The sequence below is a fragment of the Amblyomma mixtum genome, chromosome 3, assembly GCF_055824585.1.
Source record: "Amblyomma mixtum isolate Tamu chromosome 3, ASM5582458v1, whole genome shotgun sequence".
In the NCBI taxonomy this organism is placed as follows: Eukaryota; Metazoa; Arthropoda; class Arachnida; order Ixodida; family Ixodidae; genus Amblyomma; species Amblyomma mixtum.
In genome coordinates, this window is record NC_143014.1 from 78,121,940 (window position 1) to 78,148,652 (window position 26,713).

Consider the following 26,713-nt stretch of genomic DNA (forward strand, 5'->3'; position numbering starts at 1 on the left):
TCTGCAGGCTGTCTCTGCATTGCCTATGGCCTATATATATATATATATACAGAATTTGTTGCAAGGAAGAGGCAATGCGGGGCAAAGAACATGGACGACTGAACAATGACAAACACAGGCGCTGGCTCTTCAGTGGTCCGTGCTCTTCGCGCTGCTTTGCTCTCTTCCTAATGAACCAACTAGCCCAAACTGCCACTATTCATTTTTTTTTCTTTTTTTTGCAAAGGCCGTTTTGACAGTGCTAGTGCGCGAGCGGCGCCTTCGCACTTCTCCAATAGAGCGCCCGGCACCGGAGGTGACGGGCGGCTACGCCACACCAGATGACAACGGTCAAAAGCGAGGCGTTCGGGCACGCCGCACGATGTGCTCGGGCACTGCGCGCAACGCCGGCTTCTGAGAAGCACGGCCGGCCCAGTGGCCAGCCCATCACGTGAGCGGGGCGATTGCAACGCGAGCCCCCAGACGATAAGAAGGGTTCCTCAATGCGCGGCAGCGCGCATGGCCGCGTTTTTATCGGTGCCCTCCCAGAAGCGCTGCCAAACTTTTTTTGCTGCTCCAAGGCCGGCGTGCATTTACAAACAGAGTGCACGCAACGCAGCTCGCTTTCCCCGAGGGTGTACACCAGCGCACGAAGATGGGAAGCCTCCAGACTGCATGCAAGGCAAGAACCATCGGACCCATTGTTCGTCTCTGTACGGGCGTTAAAAGAGATTTACGAGAATCGGCGTCAGCGATCTGATTCATGCCAAAGCGGAGGAGCGATTTCGCGCTCGCGAAGCGCGTACGCAGCACTTCACATGGCGAAAAATCGTAGGTCGTTAAAGAAGGGAAAAATAAATAAATAAAAGAAGCTGGGGGTCGCAAGAGACCTGAGCGAACTAGCATCGAGGTTGTGTGGAACACAGTCTCTCGGCAAAGAATTCTGTGACGCGCTGCCCTCCAACCAGACCGTGGCTCTCGGAGAGCCCTGGGTCGTCAGCGAACTGCATCACATCAGCCTTCGCGCGTCAGATTAATCCCTGTAGGAGGCATCAGTCCGTTTTGGTGAGGATTACAGCTCCTTCAAAGTCAGTCAAGTTATTTAAATGGATTATAGAGCACGACGTGACAGTATATCCGGAGTAGGGACCTCAAGCTGCTTTCAGTAACACTTCGTATAGCCCACGCTAGAACAGCCGACACGTTAGTTAGACAACATTTAGAGATGTACCAATTGTCGCTTAGTCAATAAATTTCGCGAGCGCTAATTTATTTCATTAAATTGGTTGACTCAGAAGGAAAGGTAATCCGCAACCAAACGGACTCAGGTCAACTCACAAGTGCGCTAATTGATTACCCAAATTTGAAGCAAAATTTTGTATCAGCTCCGTGGGCGAGAGCCTTGCTGGAACTCGGCAAGTCTCGTCATTTATTATGCTGCTGTCATTTCTTACGCCGAAGAAAGTAAGTGGGCGCACCCACTCACTTGGTTTCTAGTGGCTTGCCCACGTGAAAGCGCGACAGAATGTTCGCGGCCTCCGCAAGCCAGCTTTTACACGACGCGCATGAGGCGACTTCGTTCCGTGAATGCAAACTCGGGTCTCCGGGGCTACATCGATGCTCAGCTTGACTAGCAATGCGTTCGCGCACGATGACGGCAGCAGGTATACTACGCCAATCTCTCGCATCCAACCCCCTTTTCACGCACGGAACACGAATAACGCAGTCAGCATCTCAGGAAGAAGGGACAGGGCTTCGAGTGAGTGGCTCCCAACTTTAGCTGCTTTACTTTCCCGTTCACTCTCACACGCACAAAAATAGTTCTTCCAGAAGCGATGTTCTTCATCGCCAAACTTCAATGTGCAAAGTTTTGGGCGCCACTGTGTCAGGAGCAAGATTTTTAGTGAATGCGCCGTGGCCTAGCTCACTTGTCTAGTACAGCCACTGGATAAGTTTTCGGAGCACTGCGATCCTCCTCTCCCTATCACAGGATTTGTATGCTTCATGGCTGGCCCTGACAGATGGTCCTAGCACTACAGTCACATCCGTCGTTCCCTGTGTATCCTTGGCCTTCGCATCGTCGTTATCATAAGTGACAAACGAAGCTTCTGCGCAGTTGTCACAGCTAACTTCAGAGATAGTGTAAACGGACGCTGAGAACAAACGGGAAGCAACAGTTTTTTTTTTTTTTAACTCGTTGAAGCAAAACCCCGCGCATGTACGCGGGCCCTAGAGGAAAACTCAGGGACTTTGAAAGCCTGCCGTTGTATGGGAAGTCTTTGCAAATCATGGTGTTAATTGTTTTGGCAACGTTGGGCCGCGGCAGCCATATTCCTTCTAAGCCAGGCGGCGCGGGGAAAATGAACGCGGTACTCTGAAAGCTTATTCAGTGATTATTGTCTACACCGCGCGGCCGGCACAGTGGGGATTAAAGAAAGGGATACCATGCAGCAGCGTCGAGGTACAGTGGTGATCACCGTTACCGTGAACACGGGTGCGTGCTTTTGTCGTCTTTTGTAGTACAGCGTCATCTGCTACGTGTTTTTTTTTTTTTATACCTGCGAAGGCCTCTCGAGTTTCACGATGTAGAATTGCGATAGCGTTGAAAGAAACGCGCGATCACTACTGCACAGCGCATGCGCCGCGCAGCTCACCTGTCTGCGAGATTGCACTTGCGCACAAGCACTGCCTCTGCTGCCTACCATGGCTTTCTCCCCATAGCCCAGAGGAGCACCGATCGTGCGCCAGCGTCACAGGCTGCATCGTGCAAAAAGACTCGGTATATTTTCGTAATTACGCAAAGCCAACTCCTCATGGTTTACCAGTTTTTCTCCACAGACCAGTCTCAGAATAGCAATTTTTCTTTCGTGTTTTGTCAGCTCCGCAAAGTCGCGTGTAAGCTGCGCTGTATTAGGACCCTTTTCCCTTTGTATGTTAGTAAGCAAACAATGGGTTACCCAAAGGAACATCTTCCTTTTGCTTTTCTTCGGCCCTTTGGAAAAAGAAGATACGCTGCATATTAAAATTCGCCTTTAAATCGGCATTGCGTGGTTCCTCACGTGATCAAGAATGCAGTGTTTTTCAATTATAGCTTTGTCTTGACTTTTCACATCTCTTCAACGAAACTGTTGTATTGAAATATATCTGGACAAAAGATTTTTGTACACCATATCCTCCTATTCGTGATCTTCGCACTCGTGATCGCTTTATATTGCCTAGGGTGCGTACTAGATATGGCAAGCGCCTTCGCAAGTATTGTGCCACTAGTTCTTGACCAAACACTTAAATAAGTATTTTCCCTTCAGACCAGAAATGAAATGAAAGCGTTCTTGTTAAGCTAAGCTGTTAATTTTCGTATTTTGTTACAAAGCTTGTATTTTTTTTTTAACGAAGCGGCACTTTTTTCTTTCTTGACCGTTTCTGTTGCGGCGTCTGGTATTATTATTATTATTATTATTATTATTATTATTATTATTATTATTATTATTATTATTATTATTATTATTATTATTATTATTATTATTATTATTATTATTATTATTATTATTATTATTATTATTATTATTATTGCGTATTTTCCTTCTATATTTGAACTCACTGAAAACACTCACACACAGGATAGGGCACCTAGCTGTCAGTTTCACGCTGTGAGCAGATATAGTGATGCTCGCGGCATGCGGGGCAGTCAGCTTTCGTGATCGACAGCGTCTTCCAGACAAGCTTTTTCACCAAACAAACACGCCATGATGGTGAGCCCGCCGCAGTGTATTCTATACCGTAAACAGTTTGCCACATCGTCTAAATTAGCGCCACTGCACCCGTCGAATGGGCGAAGTGGCACTGCAGTGAACTTTCACTCCTATTTCGCCCCCTTTGTTATCTTCCCCATGTGCAGGGTATAGCCAACCGGGCGCATTGCCTGGCTAACATCCCTGCATTCGCTTTATTCTCCCTCTCTTCCGGTAAACAATGATATGCATCTGGAGGTGCCTTCGTAGATGTGAACTGCTTTGAAAATCAGAGTTCGCAACGATTTGTGACAAAAAAAAAAAATAACAGGAAAGCGAACAGTCGGGACTCGCGTTTTTCTATCAAAATTCTTTATTTAGCTTCCAACGTTCTTTGGGTTTGGTTTCTAGGACACCACCTGAACGCTCGTCCGGCTTTTAAGGGCGCGCACGTACAATCTTTGCCAAAAGTAACCAGGCTGCACGGTTTACTTCGCAGTCGTATAGTAAAGCTATTATGCCAGCCCTCAAGCTCTAAATCTCTGTATTGTAAGGAGAACCCCTTTCCTTACTTTCAAAGAAGTTTTTGGTCTTTAGGAAAGATGTGAGGGGTCTACTATACGAATGAGAAGCAAACCATGCAGCCTGGTTACTTTTGACAAGGACTGTACAATCATGGCCAACATTTCACGGGACACGGTTGCGCGCGAGAAAAATAAAAATCGCTGCTCTGCCTCGCTGCCCAGCCAGTACGCTGCGGCGATATGAAAACTCTCGTGTCGCCTCCCCGAAACAAACTGTAAAAGTTATAAATTGGGGTGTAACGGCCCGAAGCGACACATACACTATGAGGAACACCGTAGTAGATGGCTCCGGATTAATTCAGACCATCCTTAACGTGCACTGACTTCGCACTGCACACGGACGTTTTTGTATTTCACCTCCACCGAAACAAGGCCACCGCGGCCGTGATCGAACCTGCAACTTTGGGATCAGCAGCCAAACGACCTCACCACTGAGCCACTGAGGTGGGTAACCTACCTGAAACAGGGAGACATGGCGTGTGCATGGGCGAGAGTGTGTCTGACGCGATCGCGCGTAAGCGCACGTCGACTCCTGCCTGGACAGAAACGAGTGCACTCAGAAGAGCGAAGCAAACTCCGTGCATAAACGGTTCCCGCCTTCGTAACCTCTGTCACCTCGTGCAAGACGCATTCGCGGGGGATGCACTTAACCGGGCTTCGCATGATCCGCTTCGACGCTCATTGGCCGTCCGCCTCACTCGCGCGCTGCCAAAGAATGCGCATGGGGACAAGGTTCTGCAGTCTTTTAGAACGGTGCTTCCCTGCCTCGCGCATGGCAAATGGGGGCTCACAGAGTGCATGGCGGCGCAGGAGCCCTCTCCCATCCGTCAGGAGGAAACGCGAGAGTGTTTTTCTCCCGACACTTGTCTGCGCGCCGTCGATGCGTGACCGCGGATTAATGCCGCGGCAGATCGCAGAGGTCATGGTCTACCTTTCACCTTTCGCCGGCCTCCGCAGGCAGGCGGCGGAACCTCTCCGAGTAGGCAGGAGGCCTGCTCGCTGCGTGCCCCGCCACTGACGCGCGGAGGACTTCAATCGGCAGAGCGTGCGAAGCATCACGATCGCATCGCCGAACACGCTGTTTGGCGATACCGATACGGGCGCTGAGCTCCCCTGTCTCTAGCGCCTTACAGCACCGAATGCCCGAAGGCATATCCGTAAGATAGGCGCTGAATCGGGCTCGCTGGTATATCTCAATGAAGGGGGAACCAGAGCGGGAAGTGGGGACCCTTGTACGTTGAATATTAAAACGCTGTTGCTTTAGCTAATTCCCCCTCATTTTCTTTCCTAATCAATTTTTTCTCATTACTCTCGCATCGCGCAGCGTTTATTCGCCTGTAACGTTCCTGTCGCGACGAATTCACCCAGCTCCCAGATAGAACGACGCTTCCTCGTACGCCGAACGAAGCGGAGACGAAGACCTTAGTTTTCAATCTTCTTTACCTGTTCTTTCAATTAGCTTTCTCTTTTTTTTTTTTTTGCGCCAGGGTCCGCTCAGAAAATGTGCGCTCTTTCCTTTCGCCGTCATAACACAGGGCGCCGCCGAAGTGCCCGACGAGGCAGCCCTCAGAGGCCGGTGGCAGCAGGAAACGGCCGCCGTGGGAAAGCGGCTCCGTAACGGAAAGCTCGCACACGGGCAACGTGATGCAGCTCCCCCACCGCCGCCTCGGCTGTCGCTGCTGCCGGGACGGCAATCGGCGGAGCGCGGCGCTGGACGACTGCGGAGCGACGCTGCCTCCGCTGGGAGCGGCACAGTCACGGACTTTTTGTGAGAGCGGCGGTTAAGCGAGCGAGGCAGAATGACGAGGCTGATATTGCGAGAGGGATGCGGGACAGCCGACGAATAGCCACCGGAAAATATCCACCCTCCGAGCGATACGCACCTTTGGGGTATATTTGGGGAAATGCAACTGCCATCAGCGCTGACATTCTCACATCAGTTGGAATAACAGCAACGCCATCTTGCGAGACTGAGAAAAACCTATTGACTACGCCAAAAGATGGGGGGGGGACACGCAGCGTACAACAGATGTTCTCGTCACCTCGCTCCTTGAAAAAAGTGCACTCTCCATAAGGAAATAATTTACGACGCCGTATACGTAGATTGCTCCCTCGACTACGATGGTTTAGAACAGGCTTCTGTAATAGCCATGTATAAAAAGGTTGAGCGCACCGTTAATCAAAAACAATGTTTTTGCACTGCTCATCGGCATTTTTCTACAGCCTATGGCTTTCTTTAGAACTGCAGAACTGAGTACTGTACTTCTGAAAACCGGAGTTCAGGATGCATGTCATGCATCGTTCATAGTTGCATCTTATAGTTCATCGATCCCTGTTACGCCTTCCGGTCTGGTGCGCAGGCAGTGCTTTCAGAAATTGAAAACCCTCATGGTCGATGAAGACACAGCTCTCCTGATGAGAGCTATGCGATTTAGTTCTTTCTCAAGAAGTGACTTTCCTATCAGGCATGCTCTTTAGAAACCACGATCAAGAACAGCGGCCCAACGTCGCAATATCGGCAGCTGTTTAAAAGGGCCGAGAGAGGAAGACGGACGAGTCATGCTGCGGAAGATGAAGCTCCTCAGCCCAAATGCCGTGTCAGTGCAAATAAATTCGACTGAAATCCTTGATTTCATCCAAAGACATGGCAAATGGGCCGCTCGTCAGCTGAGAACCATTACGCTAGGCATCACCAGCGCTTGTAAAGTTTCCAAGAGGGCAAGTTTGCTGTTTGCAAATAAAGTGTAAGTGGTGAGAAGACATTTCTACAGCTGTGGCCACAACACCCAGTGCCAATCCAAGACGTGGCTGAAAAAATCAGGCGTCGCTAGGAAAGAAATTTCATCGTCAATGATCAGCTGGCACAGGAACGTTTGCCAATCTTCAGGTTCATCGCGGTATTTATCCGCCGCGTGAATAGACGGACTGTCAACGAACATGCATGCCAAAAGGTCTTGAAAAAGGCGACGAGAGTTCACGTGATAACATACCCGCTGTCACACATGGCTGGATGTCACTTCATTGCCGAATTTGAAGTCGGTTTGGCCACTATACGCTAGCCTACTGCCCGCCCCAGAGCTTTGCATAGTTCTCCTGGAAAATGGAAATACGAGATGACCCTACTACACCAACTGGAAAGCAAGTGTCACTCATCAATCCTGGCGGTTTAAAGCAGCGTTTCCATTACTGCATTCCCTGCTCCACCACCCAAGCACGACCGGAGACCGCGAAAGGGATTTCGCTGCCTCGCGCTGTTGTGCACTCGGCACCGGTCTTTCTTAGATGTAGCCAGCCCGCTCTATGGCTGGCCGCACGCGTTTCCCAACGAAGGAAACGGTGCCCGACTGCACTCGGACAGGAAGTGCGGCTAGATATACAAGCGAAGAGCGCGCCTCTGTAAGCCGAGGCGGCCCGAGATAGGCGCAGCGCCTCCACAGCACTCTCGGCCAACAGAGGCCGCGGGCGCGGCTGCCGCACCACTCGTGCGCGGCGGTGCATTGCCCCGCTATGCCACCACCACTCTTGTCGGACTTTCAAGATTCCGTGAGGTGTCCCGAACACGGCGCTGGTCAGCCAGCTAGGGTCTCTACGGACACCCGCGCGCTCCCTCCCCCTTACTGCTGCATGCAGTGACACGTTGTTTGCTTTAAATATCACTCACACAATACGGCTCGAAACAATTCCCGTCGGCTCGCTGCTGCAGTTGGCAGGACCACAAAGCAGCGCCCGCGGAGACGCTTTACAACTCTTCGTCCGCGCGCACAACCACCCCGGTGGAAATAGATTTTATGGCTTATGGGGTTTAACGTCCCAAAGCGACTCGGGCTATGAGGGACGCCGCAGTGGAGGGCTCCGGAAATTTCGACCACCTGTGGTTCTTTAACGTGCACAAACATCGCACAGTACACGGGTCTCTAGCATTTCGCCTCCATCAAAATGCGACTGCTGTGGCCGGGACAGAAACCACATCTTTCGGGTCATCAACCGAGCACCGTAACCGCTGAGCCACTGAGGCGGCTAGATGGAAATGCGAGAAAGCTGGATTCACAAGAGCGGACGAGACCACGGCTGGTTGCATCCAGGAGCCCTTCCGGACGTCGAGAATCCGCACCAGCAGGCCAACGCAGCGAATGATTCGCGTGTTCTCTCCACATAAGCACGTTTGCGCCCGTTGCGCGTCCCGGAGCTGCTAGCACTGCTTCATTTCTGCCAGATGCAAATGTGGCAGACGGAGATTGTCTGTAGTTTTTCTATAGATGGAAATCGTCTAGATGGAGACTGACTAAACGATCTTTGTTCGCTGCTCACCTAGTGGACCGAACTGGGAGCCGATAGACTCGTCGACGGCCGCTCACATAGCTTCCTGGCCATACGAGATGCGAAGCCACTAATAGGCCCTATGCATTGAAATCCGGCAGCTTGACTGGACCAAAACTAGCGCGTTAGTAGACTGTGACGCCACTTGCGGCGTTCAGACGAACTGCTAAGCGCTGCTTGAAACAGAAGTGACGCTCGTGTCACGTGATACGCGGTCGGCGCGGCATAGTCATCAGCGCCGTCATGTGAATACATCTTTAACGAACACAAACTTAATTGTAGTAAGCGCCGCATTTGTTACAACAGTAAGCGAAGCTCTTCTGTAGGGTCTCGCATTGGTGCATTCCTATCTCTGTGTCTGTAACACAACCTAAAATGCCATGTTCTTGCACTTCTGAGGAAGGGCCGCCACCGCTGACTTCAAAGCGGGCGGGTCAAGGTCCGCTCTCACACGTCCCGGCCATTGTAGATGTGCAACCAGTGCGGATTGGCCTTTGTCCGGCGAAGAGCCCTGGAGCGCACATTGGACGCTGGGCACACCGGCGTTGCGTAGCAGCGCGAACAATTACGCGGCGCGTGAAAATTACCAGCTAAGCGGGGCGCGCGCACCCCTCGGTGAAAGACATCCGCCGGCTTCAATTATGCGAAGATAACGGGGCACGTCCAGGCGCCTTTGTTCGCGCCACGCAACTCTGTGATGAGCCCGCGCGTAATCCGGGCCAACCGTAAAACTGCCGGGTCCCCGTTCGAGAACACAGACATCGCCCAGATTGCACGTGAAAAAAAGAAAATGTAGAATAAGCATATACCTCTACTGTATGTCGCATTACCGCAACATTAAGCAGTGACGCAAGTTCAGTAAAGAAGACACCTCAACCGTCAGTGCATGCCTAATGAAGCCCACGAGCAGGGATCTGTGCTGTGCGCGTGAAAGGCCGCTTCCCGCGTGTCTGATCCATTGTAGATCATAACCATTCCCTCCCCGCACTCAGAGTGCAGCCGCTTTTATGCGTGTATGCTGTCAGGGTCATCGGGGACGGGCCAACAGCGAAGCGATTCGCTGTTGCGCAGATCAGGCCCAGAGGAACATCGCTCAGGGGAGATCACCTGGAAAACGTGCTTTAGATCCGCGGCGATGGGACAGCGTCCTCACGAGTCACATCGTGGTGAAACTCCCCCTTTATATATTTTTTTCTTGTGCCGCGCGCGACCATGACAAACCTTGCCACGGAGCAAACTCTTAAACTGGTGCAATGCGACCTCGAATGAATGGTGCCTTGTCGATATGACGAGAACTGGGCGCTCAGCTTTGGCTTCTCTCCCGCGGTCGCTAGCAGTCGACGAGAGCGCAGAACTTCCCTGGAGTGGAAGCATCGAAAGCTTTCTGCATGGGCAAGGTAACCCAACAAAAGTTGCAGTAGACCACGCAGAGAAATTGTATCTATTCGCACACTTTTATAAGCCTATCGAGAAGACGGTGGCTAACGAATAATAGATAGCTTAACTAGAGGTGGTTCCCCATGACTACGCACTATTGGGGGATGGGGATAAAGGAATTTAAAGATGAAGCAAGAAGAAGAAAAAAAAATGGGCATGTACATGCTTGATAACAGCCATAAACTGCCGCCGATTGCCGATGTAGTACAGCCTATAGGGCGATTTGAAGATTATGACGTTCGGGCCGTCTCAAACGGTACAACCAATTTTTCGAGGCGTCACGATCACTTAGTCCGCAACAAACATGGCGGCACAGAAAAGAGGAAGCCTTCGCCTATATAAGCTCATGTAGTCGTAGCAGCCATCTTGCGGAAATAAGCTGTGTTAGAGCAGTTTAATCCGAGTAGGTTATCCCTGAAGTGATCCCCTTAAAATCACCTTAGACTGTACGCAAAAAGCGCAGCGGGGCCTTTGATAGATACGCAAAATTTCCAGACATTCTGAAGGTGTAAAAAAAATGAACAAGTGTTCATTGAAATTTTTAGGAACATTAAAAAAATATTTTTAAAGGCAAACATTACAAAAACTGAACTCCTGATGGCGCTCCAGAGAATGAGGCTTTTTCGCAGGCTATGGCTGGTTGTTTTCTGTTTGGCGCGTGTAGCTAAGTGCTCCAGAAGTACGACAGAGCACACTACAGAGTAATTATTAGCGAAGAACTTTTCCAGGGTGGCCACTACCTGGATGTGTACGTGAAAAGCGGCGGTTTCTTTCTGCCAGAAAAAATAAAAGCTGAAAACCTGGAAGTGTTGGCTGCGATAAAGGTAAACCTAAATGTAGAAGCAACCATGCTGCACCGTGGCGTGCTTCTCTCGGTGGCATGAGCATACTGTTAACTTTCGCCGTGGTTCGTGAAACCTTCCTTGCCCGACCACTTCAGGCATCCTTCAGGCATCTGCAGAGTTGTTGCCTTGCAACGAAGCACGATTGTAGGTGGCCCTTTCTAACACCATCGCTACCTCGACACCGCTGCGCCTATGGAATGTCTCACTTGCCAGGGCCGACAAAGGCATTCCTTCCCGGAGTTCATCTGACGGCATCAGACAGCCAATGCATCGGGGGGCCTCTTTGGCTTCACAGGCGGTATGTCACATCGCTCCGCGCGACGTCGACGCTGGCAATACAGGCACATAAAAAAAATGCCCAGGAGAGCGGTGGAGGCAAGCGGTTCCGGAAGCGGACAAGGAAGGCACCAGTCACCCCTTGCTCCCTAGCGGCACTGCTACGCAAGGACTTGGAGTGCGTGTCTAAGTATTTTATCGACGCATCAAACTGTCACACATATGATTGGGCCGTGTTTCTAACAGTGAGTTCCCCGATCTAGAGACATAGAGGGCTCAGTAAGTGTTAAAAGGACGACGCTGGGCTGATACGATCTAGCAGATTCAGGAAATTACTCCAAGGCTCTTAAAACCTCTGTCAAACTTATTTTGTCAACAACGTAGGCAAACGAATTTAAGCTCCAAAGTACTGAGTTTCGTCAGTTCGTCCACTATAGACTAGTGACTAACAGCGCAGGAGACAGGGACTGTAACAGTGCAACATCGTTTAAGATTCTACCCAGGGCTCTCCTCGACCTATCACAGACGTACCGGCCTCGCTGTCCGCGACTCTGGTCACAACCGCAGCTAGGCGTCGGACGGCTGGGACTCAGACGCGTACCCGACGGGTATGACGTGCGCTGAAAGCTAATACGAAACTATAGGATCTCGCGTTTCCTTTTGGCTTTTCGCCCGGGTTCGTGAGATATCCATGGCATCACCAGAGAGAACGCTCGACAAGCCGGAAGAAGTACGGCCAGAAGAGGCAGTCAGCGTAACTCTATCGGGCCGCGTTCCTTGATAGGCTGCGGAGTTCGTTGTCTCGTTCACTCCTGGTTCGGAAGCGGGTAAAAGGGGCCTCCACACTCGTCTGTCGGATGAACGTTGTCTCATATGCTCAGCCTACTCTGTCCACGTCGCATACACATCACCTCTGCTCCGTAGACGTTTCACGAGAATTGGACGTTTGTAGTAGAATCTGCCGACTGTAGATTAAGTCTTTAGGGTGGTAGGAAGAAAGCGTCGCCCTTGGCAAATGCACTCAGTGCGCACAGTTCAGTAGAGACGTGTTCTTTAGCATACAGGCTTGGACAAGAACGCCTGTTTCTCTGTCACTCTCCCTCTGGAATAATTATATATTAGTACAGCTCAATTACGTGTTAAGATGTCTGCGCTATAAACTGTATTCTTTGCAAAGCGCATATCAAAATGTAGTGATGCTACGGTGAATTGCCATTTGGAGTAAACTCTGGGGCACCAAAATCCCTAATATGGAGTTCTTTGAAGCACTTAAGCATGGACTTTGGAGCGATAAAATACTGAATTATTTTATGCACTACAGAATACAAATACATCGATTTAAAAGCAAATTTCGCAGCAAGCAGCACCTGCTGCTCTAGCTCGAGCCCCCCAAAATAAATAAGGATGTGATTAGTTTGGTTTACGAATCTCAAACAATGCTGAAAAAGTTTCAGCATCCTTAAGGTGCACTATACCTTTATGTTTGCCTCTCATGACAGAAACAACTGATAATCTGTCAGGATCAACTCTGAATTTTGTGCCGTTTAATTAAAGGCGAGACACACGTGAAATATGTCGCACGCTGTTCGCCTGAAGGGCACATACTCTATACCTATATTCGCGGGCGCAGTAGCAAAACTGTGTTGCTATGTGGCTATGTACCTTTCTTTCAAAGCCTCTAAAGGCTTAATTAGAACTTCTCTAGTTTATCATTCATGCCGACCAGCTCTGTCACTCTTTCTTACAGACCTGTGCTTGCCTGCGTGAGAAGCAACTGGCCAGATTCGGTCACCTCTTTACTCTTGTCAGTCAGGCTGCATGTTCTCAGTCAGTCCCTAGTACTGGCTGAAGCATCGTCTGATGATTCCTCAGAAAGTGCACAAAACGCCTGCGCTCATTTCGCCCAGTGTACAGAGTCTTCACCTTTTCTAAACGAATGGCCAAATGCGAGGGGCTCCATGAAGCACCACTAAAAGTAATGGCGAAGAGAAAACGTAGTAACTACAGTCGAGCTGTTGTAACGAGCCCTCGCCTAGTACGAATGTGTACGACCTGGCAGTGACGAAGCGCCTTACGGCTATGGCACTCACGGCTACGACATTACCTTGGTACTTCAGGGGACCAATTGCAAGGCATCATCAACACCCTAGACAGAATAGTGGGTCTAAAACTAACGCGTAGAAAACTCAAGTAATGTTCCACAGTCTCGGAACTAAAGTATATAACAGTTGTCTCTTTCCGGTACTCACCTATGGGGAAGCAACATGGAGATTAACAAAAATTGATTTTTGTTGTTGTTGTGTTGGGTTTAGCGGCGCGTAAGCATCTCAGGCTATCATGCGCCAAGCTCAAGGTGTAGGAAAATTGTTTTGTGATGAATTTTACGAACTTAAGGACAACGCAGCGAGCTATGGAAAGGAAAATGATAGGTGTAACATTAAGGGACTGTCAGGGAACAAACGAGAGTTAATGACATCTATAGTCAAAACCAAGAAAAAGAAATTGGCTTGGGCAGGGCATGTAATGCGAAGGCAAGGTAACCGATGGTCGTTAAGGGTAACGGATTGGTTACCAAGGAACAAACGAGAGTTAATGACATCTATAGTCAAAACCAAGAAAAATAAATTGGCTTGGGCAGGGCATGTAATGCGAAGGCAAGGTAACCGATGGTCGTTAAGGGTAACGGATTGGTTACCAAGGAACAAACGAGAGTTAATGACATCTATAGTCAAAACCAAGAAAAATAAATTGGCTTGGGCAGGGCATGTAATGCGAAGGCAAGGTAACCGATGGTCGTTAAGGGTAACGGATTGGTTACCAAGGAACAAACGAGAGTTAATGACATCTATAGTCAAAACCAAGAAAAAGAAATTGGCTTGGGCAGGGCATGTAATGCGAAGGCAAGGTAACCGATGGTCGTTAAGGGTAACGGATTGGTTACCAAGGAACAAACGAGAGTTAATGACATCTATAGTCAAAACCAAGAAAAATAAATTGGCTTGGGCAGGGCATGTAATGCGAAGGCAAGGTAACCGATGGTCGTTAAGGGTAACGGATTGGTTACCAAGGAACAAACGAGAGTTAATGACATCTATAGTCAAAACCAAGAAAAAGAAATTGGCTTGGGCAGGGCATGTAATGCGAAGGCAAGGTAACCGATGGTCGTTAAGGGTAACGGATTGGTTACCAAGGAACAAACGAGAGTTAATGACATCTATAGTCAAAACCAAGAAAAATAAATTGGCTTGGGCAGGGCATGTAATGCGAAGGCAAGGTAACCGATGGTCGTTAAGGGTAACGGATTGGTTACCAAGGAACAAACGAGAGTTAATGACATCTATAGTCAAAACCAAGAAAAATAAATTGGCTTGGGCAGGGCATGTAATGCGAAGGCAAGGTAACCGATGGTCGTTAAGGGTAACGGATTGGTTACCAAGGAACAAACGAGAGTTAATGACATCTATAGTCAAAACCAAGAAAAATAAATTGGCTTGGGCAGGGCATGTAATGCGAAGGCAAGGTAACCGATGGTCGTTAAGGGTAACGGATTGGTTACCAAGAGAAGGCGAGCTCGGGGCAGCAGAAAGTTAGGTGGGCGGATGAGATTGAGAAGTTTGCGGGGATAAGGTGGCCCCTGTTGGAATAGGACAGGGTTAGTTGGAGGGATATGGGAGAGGTCCTTGTAACTGTCGAAGGGGTGGGTACGAGACTTCCTCTCACCTTCAAGAGGTTTGGAATGCTGGCGGTGCACAACAGGCCAAACCAACTGGTTGTGGTTTTTTTATGTTACACAGAAAACGGACTAAAAAATGAAAAGAAAAATACAGGTGCTGTTCGCACAAACTGCTGCCTTGATTCCGAGTACTTAATCTGGGGCCAGCAGAAATAAAGGGACGGGGAGTATTATAGGTAATGCGAAAACTGATGAAAGTCTCAGATAAAAGATAGCGGGTAGTACAATATGCAACTGTTTACAAAAAGGAATGAGAGAGCAGAACATCGGTGACAGCGCGCGGGAGCCAGTACTGAGCAAAAACGTTTACATCACACGAGAGTCTTTGTGAGCGTCTCGTCATTCAGAGTAGCGTTCAGCTGTTCTGCGTTTTGAGTTTTGCAGCGTGCGCAGCAATTGTTGCTCGCAGCAGCCTCTACGCTGGCTTCTGCGCGCAGCGGGCAAAAAGGAGGGGGGAGTGTCGCGCCAAAAGAGACGCGGGAAGGTCGCGGTCATGCGAGATGCATGCGTGCACGGGGAGCGGTTGGCGTTCTCGCGCCCGCCAACGCTTTCCCCCCGCTGTTTATTTGGATGCCAGCTCGATTTTGCGGCTGTATATTTTTCGCCCTGTCAAAGGCAATCCGATTACAGGAAACTCATTGCTCCTGACTCAGCACCACTAGCCAACATTGTTACGCAGAAAAAAAGAAGAAAATTGAGACAAGCAGGAAAACGATGCTGCTGGCCAGTACAGGCAGACAAAAGCTGTTGCAGACTGGTGCACGAGACTGTAGCGTGGAGTTAAGTGCGAGCTCATTACAATGGATGACGGTAGCCGCCAGCGAACATGCTTCTCCTGCTCTCGTGGCGATCATCATCTATGCGTAAAAGATCGGAAAGCATACCACGACCCTTTTCTTTATACCTCGACATGCACAACGGCTTTACTGTGATTGTGCGCCGTTTGTCAAAGGTATACAAGGCCAATTTATTGGGGCTACTATAGACCTCGGAAATATTCTTCAGAGGACAATAGTCCCCTTCCCCCCCTAACCTGAGTTTATCTGGAGCTCTGGCGACTCGAAATGAGCCGCACTATGCGGTCTAGACGATGATTTGCACGGACAAAACGGACAGGCGCGCACGCACACGCACACGCACATTTTATGTAGAATCTCTGCGGCTACTGTGCAGCGGTAGCGCCCGGGAGAGACTTAACTGGAGAGTTCCAACCAACCTCAGGGCCAATTCAAGAAGGGCCACACTGCAGTGCTACAGCGCCCATGTTATAAACAATGGCAGCCTCCGGTGCTACCCACGACAATGTCGGGGGCCTCCAGCGCCGCCGAGGCGTCGAAGCTATACTCTACAAGCAGCCGCGCGTCGCAGGAACAGGAATCTTGAATGACTTCATTCACGAGGGCGCCGGCCGGAGGCGTGCCTAGAGTCTCCAGTATACAAAGCTTTGACAAAGCAGGGAGGGGGGGGGGGGTGCAGACAGAACTAGAGAGAACAGGTTTCGAGCGCCCTGTCACCCGTTGACGACAGCAGTTCTGCTTAGGCGCCAACCACGCCCGTAACCGAAGCGTGACGCGCCCGGCAGCCGTCTGAGACTCGCTCGCGCAAGGCGCCGCAACTCGGCGCCTCTCTGGTAACGCGCTCTCAAAGCCCGCTTGTTCCAATTACACAGAAGAACGCGCGCCGTGCGCGCGCAACGTGACAAGGGCGGCCACTATCGACGCCGCCGAGCGCGAACACGAACCGCAGGTATTTGCACGTCCACCGGCGCCCGCCGCGTGAACGGGAGCCCCGGCGGCGGCGGCGGCGGCAGCCGGTTGGCGCAGCTCCAAGAGGTGGTAGACACCGCCCGCAGAGATTTATGCGGCGGCAATGCGCCCTACGCACGCCGTCTGAGCAGCGCGGGCCAGACGCCACACGCCGACCCCGGTCGCCGCTTAAACCGCGCTCAGTTCATCGGCGCTTTTGCGGCGGGGGCGAGCGTTGCCACGCTTTAGTTCCTTGCGGAATTAGCGGGAACCGCCGAAGCACGCGTGCGCGGCCAGGAAACGCAGCCTCCAGCGCAGAGGCACGCGTCTCGGTCGGTGCGAAGCACGTGTCGGAAGTTTACTTCCTGCGGCATCGTGACTCGCGCAGGCAGCGCGCGGTGGTGTTTGGCTGTGTGATAGCAGTCAGGCCATTCTCACGCGGGTCAGAGTTTCTCAGATAGCCACACCTTACAGGATGCCTCTTATGCACTATCCTTGATGTTTGGTTTGGTTTTATAGCGTTGAACGTCCCAAAGCGAACCAGGCTATGAGGAACACCGTAGTGGAGGGCTCTGGATAATTTCTACCACCTAGGGTTCTTTAACGTGCACTGACATCGCATGCGCATTATACGGGCCTCTAGCCGTTCGGCTACATCGAAATGCGATCGCCGCAATCGTGATTGAACCCGCGTCTTTCGGGTCAGCAGCTGAGCACCATAAACATGGAGCTACTATACGTGCACGGCGACTACTATCGTTGATGTACCGCAATTTGCTGCATACAGTCCACAGATTGTACGTTTAAACGTAGAATATTTACGCTTTTGTGACTATATGGAATTTCTTCTTTCTTTTCTTCAGAATCAGCCAATATAGCCCTAAATGTCCAACGCAATCCTGTGACGTATGTTCCACATAGTTGAGCTGTGCTATGTTAATGAAAACGGCGCGAAAAACACGAGGACCATAGGAAAGGGAGACATACTACGAGCGCTGCAGAGCTCGTAGTATGTCTCCAGTGTGGTACGCGTGTTTACAAGCTCCAGTTGCTAACTCGATTTCGAAAAACATGAACCTACGCAGAAGTGTGCACGTGAGCGGAGGAATCCTGGAAGCGGCACCTCGCCAAGTTATCAATGGGTGCGCTAAGCTGGCCTATTGGACGTCTTCGCCTGATGGAAAGGATAACAGCGAAGAATTCTGCAGTTTTTACGACGTAGAAAGGAGAGACTTTACTTGCTCCGACAGCCCGCCTCATATTAACCATTGCGTGCACATCCATTTTATGCGCGGATTGAACATCAAGTCCCTGCCGACTATTTAACGGGTCCAGAAAATCTAAAAAGAAAAAAAGGAAACTTATGTGCAGCTCAAGCTGAGCCGCGCGGATTCTATACACCGCATGCGGACTGCATATACCAGGAATCATGGTAGTTAGAACTGACAACCCTATATCAACCAGTTCCTCCGGATCCCTAGTACCCCTGTGCTTATACAACAACAATGTTGAAAAGCAAAGAACCAAAGATCTAATGAGTGTGTAGCTCTCAGCTATAGCCATTTTACTGCACAACATAAACACCGGCGGATTTTTCGAAGCGAAGTGCGGGGGCAAACGCTGCACCAAACTGTGGTGACTCGTATAAGAAGAAAAGCCGTGTGCCATACGATTAAAAATAAATACGTCAACGTCACTGCATGTAGACTGCGCACCGACGCTTTTCAAGAGGTTGGGTTCAACATTCCTGAAGCTTCGAACCACGTCAACTATTTTCCCCAGTCCGGCGACATAAAAGGCCGATCGCGCTCTCCTGGAGCGCAGAATTCTGGAATTCAAAGCACACGACTCCTACAGATGAGCACGAGCACCGACAAAAACTTGAGGGTACACTTAAGCTTCGCCGAAAGGGTATGACGCGTAGTGTTAATGGGTTCCATCAGCGACCTGAAGTCCTCTTCGCGTATCACTTTGTAGACGCGGAAACTTCTTTCTTTCGTCACCACATAACGCGTAGCCTACCCTTAAGAGTACAATGCCGTAGCACTAGATATCACTCTGGCCCAAGTGCTCCTTCTCTGTCGCCTGAGGTTCTGCCTACATGCCCCATATATGCGGAATTGGACATTCTCTACTCTATATTCATGGATCCCTGGGAGTCGTCATACCACTACTGGCGCAGTGGTGCAGCGGTTAAGCGATGCGCCACTGCCGTGCGATGGCAGGTGGATGTTTCAAAAAAGCACCTTCTCGCAACCGACGATTAACCTTTGCCAGCAGACACGTGATACTATGTAAAAGATGGAACTACGGAGTTATTCACCTTCCCATGACATCAGCTGTTGAACTACACGCCAAAAATAATGCGCTAGGCTTCGGCAAGGGCGTTCATGCGATACTAGTCCATCGTTTGCAGCCACCGCGAAAACGGGTGAACTTGTAATGAATTAAGTTTCTTGTATACAATAATATAGTAACGACCGAGAGCTCAAACCAGCTCGGACGCCAGACGTGTAGTAAATCGCATGCTCCGGTCATCACTGTTTGCAAAACACACCTGGCACTTGCGACTATCGGTGAGATGCGATGGATTTGGAGCGTGAGATATACAAACGGCGCAATGTATGGCGCGCCGTCGCCACAGCGTAACTTGCTCTGCGAGGCCAAAATGCAACGGGGGTCTGTGGCGAAGTGCGCTGTTCGCGAGGACGCGGTCGACCGACGTGGCGGCAGCAGCTGCCCGCTGGGCCCGGCCAGCTGATGAGCCGAGACAGTGACGAGGCGGCGCGCCTCCACAGTGCCGCGCATAGACAATGGGACGCCCCGGCAGCCAGCGCTGCCGAGGTCAACAAGCGAGCCCTAATTTACGGCCACGTCGAGGCGCTGAGAAGAGCTCACGCTCCCTGCGCAGCGGCCAACACTGGGCCGACTTCACTGATCCGCGGGATCCAAAACAAACCACTTTCCAGTTCACTTTCCAAGATGGTCTTGTATGCTTCATCTAAATTTAGCCGATTTCAACGAATGAATGAGTGATCGAATGAAAAACGCAACGAGCTAGTGTGTGAACGAGTCGGTGAGAACGAACGGGTGAGTGACAAAGAAGGAGTGAAAGAACACGCAAGTGGGACAAGACAGAATGAGTGAGTGAGAGAGCGCGTAAGTGAAAAAAGCGAACGAAAGAGAACGAGTGAGGAAGCGAGTAACTCGGTAACAGGTTCACACGGAACAGCGAGCTGTTAGAGATTTTTTTTTCTGCATTCAGGTGCGAGCAGATCCAGTTATTTGTCGGCATCCATTCAGTCCTGTTAAATGTTTTTTGAGGCTCATGTATCTTAAAGATCCTTTTGCAGTAAACTCGCCTCACTCATGATCACCGACGCCAAGCTAAAGCCGCGCGACGTTTTGTTTCTTCACGAATTGATTTTAAAATCTATGGGCTCAGTTGAGGTCTTTTCTCAGGGAGAACTACCGTACCGGTCCATTTCTACACAGTCCAATTTGCTGCGAGAGAGACAGACAAAAAGAATGTCAGGCCTGTTCTTGGTCATTTCAGGCAACTTCGTGGAACGAGCCATTGCTGTTACTAGCTAGCTTAGGCATTAAATAACAGCGCGCAAGCACTTTGCCGACAATGTTTACAACGTCACTTGTACGTCACAGGTTACCTAGTTTCATTTTCGTTTCGTTTTTACTTTTATCCTGTTTTAAGATATTTATTTTGACAAAAATAGGGAGCTCTCTGAGAAGTGCAATGCAATTCCCCGAGTAGAAATTTCCAGCAAAAACCTCACGCTTGCCCTTTAAGCCCTCTTCCACTGGCCTCAAGTTAGCCCTGTCTTGCGCAAGGAGCAGCTGCTTTATGCCAGCGAATTTCCTCGCTGTCGCATTCTAATACTGCGTTGCCGTTTTCTTTTCCGTACCAACTCTGTCGCTCTGAGGCGCCAGCTTCTGTCTGTACACATACACTCTAAACACCAATGCTCCTATATGAGAGTAAAAAAGGAGTGGACTGTCCTCTAGCACACGCCATTTTATACTATAAGGGTGTGTGCTAGAGGACATTTAATTCCCTTTTTACTCCTTTCTGTTTAGAGTGAACTTGTAGACATTTGTAGACATATGTAAGACATTTGTAGACATATGTATACCGTGTCCTTCCGAAGGCCCATTCTCTTTTATATTCATACCGAATACAGCGTCGGCTTTATAATCAATGCTGCTCTGTCTCCTAACGTTAGACCTTTTCCATCTCTCGCTGCTGTTTTTAATCTTATTTAAAATATTTCTGTCAATCCACCTCCCTCCGACTTTTTTCCCAACACCTTAGAGCACATCCAAGAAGCACCCTGAAAAACTGGTTCTTTAATTTTTCAGTAGCGACGCCTCCCATTTCTTGACCGGTCGGATAACCATACAACCATGCTCTCGGCCCGCTCCCTACAATTAAGATGATGAACCGAAACCTTGAACAATGTTTCCAGAAGGATGATCCATGACTACTTTACATCATTAGGCACCTATAATTCCGAAGTAACTGCCAACAGCAAAAGAAAAAGCTAAGTTCAGAACAGTGACTGCTCCCTATTCCTCTTTAACCGTGTGGAGAGTGGTCTCCGCCATTGGGGCCCATGACAAGGGCCTGAACCAGGGGAGGTTTTCTGAATCTTGCGTGAATAAATGTTATTTCGATCACTCGCTAAGCAAATTTCCGCTTCAGCCACATTCATGACAGTGGGTGTCCAGAAAACTGAGGGATCTCGTACCATTATGAAAGATTTCCACTTTCACAAGGTTTATTTTTTTTTTGTACGCCTACGAAAATTAAAGACTACAGCAAACAAAATAGAACCCTGACTGAGAATATTTGAGTGTAAAAACACAATTACGTGCTACAGTTTGTCGTGGGATGTCTCTCTCTACCACTTCGATAACAAAACATCTGTTCATAGCAACGGTGTGCTCCCCTTGCGACTCAAAAAAATTTTAGCAGGCGACTTTGGTACAGCTGATACCGAACTACGACTCTTTTGTTGAACACTACATTAGCCAGGATGAATGGCAGAGGTCTTTGTCCTGCAGTAGAGGTAGTGGAGCTGATGATGATGATGGCTAGCCGGTAGGTCAGCTACAGTCTTGTACAGAAAATAAGTAACCGACTACAATTACAATTACTGCACCTGAAATGTTACTGATTACCGTGGTCAATTACAGCCCCAGAAAATTCAGTGAACAACTGCAGAAAGTAATCGATTACTACTTCGTTATTTTCTGCCTGACTTATATTGCCATAACACAGATTCACTGACTACAATGAACTGCTGCGGCTTGCCTGATAGTTTGTTACACGCACTTATCAAGAGGAGTTGTTTTTTTTTTGAGGTTATCGTCGCTAATTTACCCACATTTCCTCGTGAAGAGATCAGTAGCTACACTGAGCATTCTCACAACGCATGCGGTGGAGTTGAGTGCAGTGGGAGGTAAGTTGCAGCACCATCCGACAAAACGGGAGATGCCATAGAGAGGTCACTTGATATTTCTCGGAACGAGAACAGCCGCAGAAGACGGCAGTGACCCAGTTGTGGTCCGGACATGATCGTACGCGATGCTTCTCCGCAGCCGGTCAGTTGTCCTTCTTTCACGAAGGAAACATTACCGCCTGCACCAGTGTTTGCTGTCAGCTTAAGGTTCTCAAAGCTGTACCGTTGACTTCAACTTGTTTTCGGAAAAAAAGTTTGGTTTGGTTTGTTGGGATTTAACGTCCCAAAGCAACTCAGGCTATGAGGGACGCCGTATTGCAGGTCTCCGGAATAATTTCGACCACCTGGGGTTCTTTAACGTGCACTGTCATCGCACACTACACGGGCCTCAAGAATTTCGCCTCCATCAAAATTCAGCCGCCGCGGCCGGGATCGAACCCGCGTCTTTCGGGCCAGCAGCCGAGCGCCGTAACCACTGAGCCACCACGGCGGGGCTTTTCGGAAGAAAGATATAGCTGATTACCAGCTTTAAAAAGTAGCTGAATTAACCGGAACGTAATTACCGTTTCAAAAAAAAAGTAATCGATCAATTACCAAATTACAATAAAATGTAATTGATTACAAGTAATCAATTACTTTTAGTGCGTTAAGTACAACTCTGGTCAGCTAGGCTGGAGCTAAGATCTGCCATCCGACTGACCACGGCCACAAGCGAACACGGAACTGAACAACCTCACCGCGCAAACAAGTCGCAGAGGACTGATAACGCTTGCCGGCGGTTACTGAAACCCACGTCCCTAGCGCTATCACCGCAAGCGCTGAACGGTTTTGAGATCAGATGACACGAGTTCATCATCGGTAGGCCTTTGATGAAACAGCGTTTGAAATCACCTGCGCCAAAAAAAAAAAAAAAATCGACGACGAGAAGGACACAGTGAGATTCTTCAAGCCTAACTTTTCTCGTCGCTGGGTGTTTAATGAGAGGGAAGGTAAACTATGTTTTAGTTAGAAAATAAGACAAGAGTCACCAAATAGAATTTATCTAAGCGATCTTCAGGACATTATCAGCGATTCAGTGACGGAAAAACCCCCAACAGAGGGTATCGTTTTGCTTGTTTTCCCGGAAAACGTCGGTTGCAGTGCGAACATAAAGGACGGTAACTGCGATTTTCGAGCCATAGGAAGCCAAACACCGTGCGTGCGTGATTGGTAGAGACAAGTGGGCACCATGTCATAATCTTATAAGCTCAGAACGATCTTGCGCCAATTAGGCAGCACGCTCTAACGCTCTAACCGACAGATAATTTGTTGACGCTGTGGCAAAACACGATAACAAAGCGCTGAACATCATAAAGCGTAATTTGGCCGGCGAAACACCTCGCCAACTGGCCCTTCAAAGTGAGCCAACTTGCTTTGAACAGCAGCAGACAGGCCAGCGCCACGTGCGACTAGCAAAGGCCACGCTGCCTTGACGGGAAGCTGCGTGTGGTTAGTTTCAAGCTTTCGGCTCGACTGCTTCGTGTCTGATGACCGCTGCAGTGGAGGCCGTTTCGCCTGGTCGCTTTCCATTGTGGAGAACAGTTATTTGTGGAGCGCTGAACTGCTATCCCTGGGCAACGCAACCATCCGGTTATAGAGGGCCCGTTTTTAGGCGTGTACATGCGTCCAGAAACACTGCCCTTCGTATCTGATTATAGCTATTCCTGTAGCGAGGCATGTTAAGCTTTTCCGACAAGCATCAATTTCTGTCCACTCGAAGGTGCACATGGCTTTTCCACTACGCTCAGCTCTTGCGACCCCGGATGAGGGCGACGCACTTAATTGTGAACAGTGCGTAGCACCTGCGTATAACCGCCCTGATCTCGTATTAAAGAAGCCAACAGCCACAGAAACCATGGATCATAGGGGATGTATATTTTTTTCTTTGTGGTTTTCACCAATAGGAGATAAATAAAAGCAGAAGAAAAACGAGCCCCTCATTTCCCTTGTCTGCTTAATCACTTAACAAGGGCCTCGGTTCTGGCAGCCTTGATGCTTGCGGAATTGAAAAAAAAAACAAAAAAAAAACAGGGCAATGGAAGACGAAACAAGAGAAGGACAAACACCAGTGCTGTCCTTCTCTTGTCTCGTCTTCCGTTGCGCTGTTTTTTTCCAATTCTTCAAACATGTACCAACCAGCCCGTATTTGCCCTCTTCCAGCCTTGATGTTATGGGAAGCGTAAGAGGGTTCTCACATAGCTTCCGCCCTCACCGTTCGATGACGTTCGTACGTGACACTCGCGGTAATAGAGGACGTACTAGGTCCATCGCTTATGGACGAGGTTGGCGCAGGTGAACACTCTCAAACTTAGGTCACACGTAAACATAAATATCCCCGAAACAGAAGATTTGACAGCCGCCGCTGTAGCTCAGTTGGTAGAGCACCGGACGCGTAATTCGGAGGTCGTGGGTTCAGATCCCACCGGCGGCTTGTGGTTGTTTTTTCTTCTGCTTTTATTAATCTCCCATTGATGAAAACCACAAAGTGAGACATCCCCTATGCTCCTCGGTTTCTGTGGCTGTTGGCTTCTTTCATACGTATAACGAGCTCCTCATTTCCCTTCCCTTGCCTAATCTCGTATTGCTGCTCGTGCAACCGCAGCTAAGTGAATGTCTTAACGTTTTAAGCATGACATTATTTTAGCCACTGCGGTATGTCGGTGAAGGAACTTGTTCCGAAACGTTTACTTCGAAACCGCCGCGGTGGCTGAATGGCTTCGGCGTTGAGCTGCCGATCATCTAATCCGGCCGCCGCGGCTGCATTTCGGTGGAGGCGAAATGCAAAGACGCCCGAGAGCTGTGCGATGTTGGCGCACTTTAAAGAACCCTAGGCGGCTTAAATTAATCCCGAGCCCCTTCACTACAAAGTCCCTCATAGCCCATGCGTCTCGCTTCGCGACGTTATACTTCAAACCGATTCCTTGGTGGCACACTCCAGGCTTCAAGTGAGTGTCGCCGCAACGCGGTTGTATGGCCTCACCTGGAAAACTGTTCAATTCAGTGCAGCACGGTACGGTACATCGCGCACATTGCGCCATCGTGTTACTGTCCGCAACGGATAAAGCGCGGTTGTGCGGACGCGCAGTCTTCAGTGCGCGCCGCGCCGCATGGAGGCGCGCGAGACATCTGCACGATTGCTGCAGCTCAGAGAGCTGTCAGCAAACGTGCAGCTCAGAAGTCTTGCAGCTCAGACGTTTGCGGAAAAGAGGCGATGGCTCTAGGACTGATATTTAGCGCTGAAAAATCGGGAATCATAGTTTATAATGATGAGCCCGATACGATCAAGTGCAAAACTAAGAGCTATTCAGTCGAAAAAGAGAACAACGTTCTGTCGTCACAGCAGATTTTCCGTACTGTTTTTGACAAAAACTTGCTTCTACGGAAATTTCTACTGGTACTATAACATAATTTTGTGTAGTTACTACAGGTAAGTACTACAGACTACAGATAAGTACCACAGAAAAAACTACAGGACTGTAGAAAAACACTGCAGAACAAGATAAAATTCTGCCGTTACGACAAAGCTACAAAATAATGAGTATTTTTGACACGGTTCTGTAGTTCTTTCGACTGTATATCTATCGTCAAGGTTTACAGGTATCTTGGTATGTGGATAACTGATGGCAGAGGCTACCTGCGAGACCGAAGAGAGGAAATTATAAAAAGCAATAAAAATAAATAAATGAAAATGGGAAGAAAATTGGCGGCACGCTGGGAATTAATGGCTAGGTGACACTTGTCACCACGCTGATATCAAGGGGATGCTATAATTATCTATATCTATGGACACCTCACGATAGGGCTTTGCTAGTCGCATGTGTACACTAAATGCGTCATGGCACAGGCATGCTCTTTCGCGCATTGCGGTGACCACCTCCGAAAGCACGCGAACTTTCAGTGCAGAGCGTCACAAATGAACCCCCCCCCCCCTCCCTCATTTTCCAATGCTGAAGAGAAACTGCAGAGACTCACGCACTCAATTCGCTCCCGAAGCACCATCGGCTCAGGCGCGGTAGCAGAGCAACGGGCGAGAGGAATCGCCCATTGTGCACTAGACATAAAAATTACTCATTAATACGGTAGCATTGCAGTTGTCGTTACACGAAAACCTCGCCTTTGTCCGGTGTGATGAAATTCCCCGACTAGTCGAGAGGTCACGTGACCTTGTGACGTCATCCCAACCTGCCCACCGTGGCAGGTGAAAGTTAAATTAATGATTGGTCGAAAGAGGTCACGTGATTTTATAAACCTGCCCACCGGGTTGTAAGCAACCTAGTTAGCAAAGCAGATAGTCGTAACCGAAAATCAGGAAAAAAAAAATGCGATGTACGGAAATGTCGGCTCCGTCACGGCATTGCGGATACCTACACTGCAGTCCGAATATGGCAGTTGATGGACCGACAACTGCAAACTAACTGATGAAAAAACCCACAGAAGTTGTAACAGAAGCTGAGAAAAATGTGAAATTTATGCTATCGCATTTCACCCTTAAGGAGACTTCTGCGCATCGTTTGAGCGCCCCCATAAATGCGTCGTAGTGCATAACACCA

At 49.3% G+C, this 26,713-nt stretch overlaps 1 protein-coding gene and 1 non-coding gene across 2 annotated transcripts in view; one reads left to right on the top strand and one right to left on the bottom strand.

Annotated features, from left to right (window-relative positions):
* LOC149350698 (uncharacterized) overlaps positions 1–26,713 on the bottom strand; it is a 121,721-nt gene that overhangs the window by 66,223 nt on the left and 28,785 nt on the right. The gene's annotated exons all lie outside the window — the stretch shown is intronic.
* Positions 24,522–24,594, top strand: TRNAT-CGU (transfer RNA threonine (anticodon CGU)). The gene has a single exon. It is a non-coding gene; the product is annotated as a tRNA-Thr (tRNA).